The sequence below is a fragment of the Euphorbia lathyris genome, chromosome 7 (genome assembly GCF_963576675.1).
Source record: "Euphorbia lathyris chromosome 7, ddEupLath1.1, whole genome shotgun sequence".
Taxonomy (NCBI): Eukaryota; Viridiplantae; Streptophyta; class Magnoliopsida; order Malpighiales; family Euphorbiaceae; genus Euphorbia; species Euphorbia lathyris.
In genome coordinates this window covers 44,988,908-44,994,459 of record NC_088916.1, presented here as the reverse complement: position 1 = coordinate 44,994,459, position 5,552 = coordinate 44,988,908, and positions in this window count along the sequence as shown.

Below are 5,552 nucleotides of genomic sequence, written 5' to 3'. Positions count from 1 at the left end.
CTAAGTAATGTATGCACCGGAAGGGACCCGCCAAGGGGCGTCCTAAAAAACGTTAAGTGACCGTGTATTGTAAAAAGCGAACCTTTCAAAAAAGGGTTTGGGCGCTCACATGCGTTTTTAGAAAATATATAATGAAAGAGTCTAGTTTGATAGCATGTCTTTGAATGGGTTTAAATATGCAAATGAGCTTTCTCATTGGATCAAATTTGTAAATTTTTCCAAAATAGTCTCCAAACTTACCGTGAGGATTAATTTAGCCCAAATCAAATTTTTGATATCAATTCAGCTTTTAAATTGGTAAATTTTGACAAATTGATCAAAATTTTACAAATTTTTTCTATTAAAACTCGATATATTTGGATTAATTTATCAAAATTTGCCAACTTAAAAACCAATTAATAACTAACTTCAATTTGTATTAAATTTATCTTGGCTATTAACTTTATAGAGCAATTTGACCTTCAATTCAAAAGCTAGAACTTCAATTCCATACAACTAAAAAATTGTAAAAAAAAAAATATCTGCTAAGATTAAATTTCATACCTATTTATTACAATATATAAAACCTAGGACTTCCCTCAATATTTCGTACTGGCAAGTAATTAAGACTAGAAAAGGAATTAAGAGTTGAAAGAAAATGAAAAACCCAGAGGAAAAAGAAAATTCAAAACCCACAAATTGTAGCTAGGATTAAAACCCACAAAATCATCAAATGAGCATAATTCAGGTATATAGTTTCAAAAGTAGAATGTTGTGAAGGTAGAAAGTTGTGAATTCTAACTGAGCAAAATAACCGGTAACCGATTACCAAACCGATAACCGAATCGAAGTTTTAGTTTGATTCAGTTATTTTAATATTTTAGTTCGGTTCGGTTTTAATTTTAGCTTAGTTTGGTAATCAGTTATCGGTTCGGTTACTGAAAAAAATATAACCGATAACCGAACCGAACTTATTATATAAGTATAAAAAATATAATTTTATTATTACATATATAAATAACTTATAAAATATAAAATTCAGCCCCTAAAAATATATATTTTTATCTTTATATATATATATAGATTTTGATTCATTAGTCTTTAATTTCTTCAATTGTAACTTTTATATAAGAGTATTATTTGAAAACCAATTAAACAAAAATATACAAAAATTAAATATTATGAGTTTTCGGTTATTCGGTCGGTAACTAAACCGAAAATTTTCGGTTAAATAAAATTCGGTTGCCAATCTTATTCGGTTCGGTTATAAAAATAGTACAAACTTCAGTTTGGTTAACCAAAAGTTTGGTTCGGTTAGTAATCGAACTGAACCCATCATTTTATATAAAAAAAAATATATGTATTAAAAAAGCCACAACTTTTTTTAAGTTGTGCTAAAGGAAACTTCCAACCCGCCCCACCATGTGATTCGAACCCATGACCTCTACAGTCATAGGTAAGCTCTCAACCTCTAACAACATTTTGTATCATATTTAGAAAGTACAAATATGGGAAATGGTTTTATTTTTCAACGTTTCTAAACAAGATTAATTTTACCCGCTATCTAATAGAAAATTTGAACAAATTGATTTGACAATTATTTAACTACCATATCGGAAATTTTAAATAAATTTGTCGATAAACTAAAATATTTTCTTATATTTTGGCAAATTGTTTATAACTATATGTTAGCAGCTCAGTAAATATTTTAGACACAATAATTGTGATTAATTTATATGTGATAAATTTAGTTGTTGGCATTTTTGACAAGTTGTTTGTAACTATATTAATAATAGAATATACATTTTAGATATAATTAATGTTTGAAATGTGTAGTGTGATAGTTAAATAATAATCAAACCAGTTCGTTCGAATTTTCTATCACGTAAGGGTAAAATTAGTATTGCTTGGAAATTTTAAGAGTAAATTTATATTTCGTACGTTAAGAATAAATCTTCACTTCTTAATAAATGACATGGACTAATTTGAACCTTATCTCTTAAATTGGAGTATCCCCAATAAGGGAATGTAGAAAGAAGTGGAGGAAAAAGATAGAATTGCAAGTAAATTATAAATGAGGCTCAGGGAAAGTTATAGAGCGTGAATAAAATATAAGATGGTGTGAGAGATGGAAGATATATAAGTGATAACATGTAAATATCGCTTTTCAGATTAGGTCACGAAAGTCTTGGCCGGATATTCTAAGTAGCTTTAGAGAGGGATCAAATATAGATTGACGAGCGACATTAGGATGTTTTGGATCCGGATGTCAGACATTCGGCTAACAGCCAATGCAGCATCATTCCAAATTTCTTAAAGACCAAGAGTTTGAGATTTAGACATAGTCAACATTGATAGCTGGAAAGCATGAGCTCACATCACACACACACACACAATATATATAAATATAAAAAGAGAATGGTAGTGTGAATATAATAAGAAAAATATGATACACGTGGAGGGTTCTCATTGGGATAAAGCGATCTCCTAATAGGAAGGTGACACTCTAAAATCCTAATAAGAACCTCAAAAACCTATAAATATATGGCGTGAGGGAATCTTGTAAGTATACTCAAAGCCATTGTTCCATTACTTTTTACACTATTCTAAGGGTGATACTTACATAAGCATCACGGTGCTTATGTCGGGCCACCAACACCTCCCCTATTTTGTAGGAGTTCACTTAAACACCAACAGCCATTTGGGATCTTATACATCGGAGAAATTACTCATTTATCATTTGATGTTGTGAGCATGGAGCCAAGATATAATCATGAATTCAACAGTTCTATAGCCAACAATAATTGATGATGTTTATACGGAATCCATCAATCAACTCCTTAAATAAGAATGATTTGCTGCAAGGATTGAAAACCCAAATGTTTTCTTCGAGAAATTGATAAAGCAAGATATGAAAATCCACAGAAAGCATAAATCTGATTTCAAATAGTTTCGAAATCATAAGATCTAGCCAAATTCTGGAGGGTTGCATGTAGAAATAAATGTTATAGTAACGGGGTTAAATTATTAACATCCATACAAGCGGGTCCGTCGTTTAGGTCCAAATTCTCCCACCAATGACAGGTGTGACCCCCTTGAATCATGCTTTCTCTTCAGCTAGTTATGTACTTTGTCCTTGTGTGGCGTTTTAGTGCCCACTATAATAACAGAGGCATATCAAGTTAAACAAACACTTATTGATACCATAAGCTTTTGTAAATGTGATTACTCAAAGCATCTACAATGGATCATACTACTAACCACGGATTAAACCTTTTAAAGGTATTAACTGAGGAAATAATTTCTAATTTATGAATGATTAGGAATTATTTCTTCACAAGGGGGCTATTTTTAACTCATGGTTAAAAATAGTCTCCATTCCAGTGTTCAATGCGCCGTAAGGAATAAATATTTTTTATTCATCTACCCATTACGGCGGCAAAGACGCCGTAATGGGATAAATGGTTGCAGGAACCCATTGGATTCCTGCAACGTTGGCGGTGGCTTCCCTAAAGCCACTGCCAACTCTTATTTTATTTTATTTTTTTAAAAATACATTTTATAAAATAGATATAGTTTTTAGGTATATAAAATAATTAATATTTATTATTTACATAAATAACTTTTATATTAAATAGTAATTTTTATGTAAATAATTTATTATAAAGATAAGGTGTAAAAATACATCTAATATTTATAGTCAAGAGCAATTTTATTTTTAATGTTTAAAATCGTACAATTTTATCTCTAACAATAGAGTTGCAGATGCTCTTGCAAAGTTCGGGGTTTCCTCTTCGGCAATTAATTGGTGGCCTTCAGCTCCTGCTTTTTGTTACTTGATGATTGATGATGACATTTGTAATATTTGTCATCTTAGATTCTCCTAACTCTCTTTATATATTTTTTTTGTTTGTCCTCCTTCCCCTCATTTTATTTAACTCAAACTTTTCATTTTCTAATATATTCGGGTTTTTCAGTTCTTGGGTCACGGGCGCTCGCCCCGCCCAAGCTCTGTCTCGTCCCAATTTCTATAAAAAAAAGAGCAATTTTGCCTTTAACGTTGATAAGTTGGAGAAATATTTTAAAAAAATTATCCAACTCGTGCAAAGTACAATATATTTTTTATTTTTTACAAATCTAATCATATGTTTGTGATCTTTTACTAATTACTGATAAACTGACGTATATGTGACGTGTAGATAACAGTATTCATAACCGAGAAAACAGTTTGATGGATTATTTCTCAAATTGATCCAAGTTATCAAAGTTAGGGGTAAATTGCTCTTAACTGCCAACATTAGGGTAAAATTGCACCATTTTAGATGATAGAGATCAATTTGCTCCTGACGGTAAACGTTAGGGGTATTTTTGTACCATATCCCTTTATTATAAATATTCATTACAAAATTATTTTAAGAATTAGAAATTAGTTTTTAATAAATTATTAGGCATAACACTAATTTGAATTTAAAATTAAAATTTTAAAGTCAATTAAAACCTTAAACTACCAAAATCATCAATTAGGTCTTTAAGTTAAACAAAAATCATTAATTAAGTTTTCAATCTATTATAAAATCAGAAACTGTTACTATTTGACATGGATGGTAATATCTTTATATTGGCTCAAAATGAGTTTAGACTGTATTAACATAGTTAGATAAATCAAAAGAACAAAGTTAGATAAATATGAGGTATGTGTTAACAGTCTCATTAAGACAGATTTCATCGCTATTGATAATCGTCTCCCATAATACAACAGATTACAGAAATGAACTCTTACTGTATGCAAATTCGTTACCTTCGGAGTAGGAAAACAGAACATAAAATTTTAGAAAGTATTTTTATCTTTATAGTCCTTGAATTTGATAGTTCCATTCTGTATAAACAGAACTCGAAATGACATGTCTGTTCACGAACGAATATGATGTTCACGGACAGACACAATTATTCATAAAAAAAACATGATTGTTCACGAACTGACACGACTATTTACGAAGAACATGATTATTCATAAAGGGGGGTGTTTGTTGATATTTAAATTAATTTCATAATTTTATTTATTTTTTAATAAATTTATTAAAACAAAAAACTAATTTTTAATCTTTAAAAATAAAAGTTTTAATAAACTTTTATAATAAAAATACATAAAAAAATATTATTTTGTTATATATATATATATCATTATACTATTTGTAATGATTATTTTTAACTATAGTAAAAAACAGCCCCTTGTAAAGAATAATTTTCTAACTAAACCTACATGTATAATTATTTATACAATTAACCCCTATTTGAGGATTAGCCCACTAACCACTCAATGTCTATGACACATCATCAATGTGGGACCATACCCAATAAACTTTGTTCCATCATACTATCTTTCTCCAATGATTAAACACTTAAACCACTCAATCATATGGACCCAATATTAAATCATATTTTTTTATTATTATTTTCTACCATTAATTTAATTACCCAATTAATTTTTTTTATTTTAATGGCTAGTTTTCTAACGGCTAGTTTTTTGAAAATTGTTGGTATTAATCTAACATGTGTCTGGCACAGGTTTATCT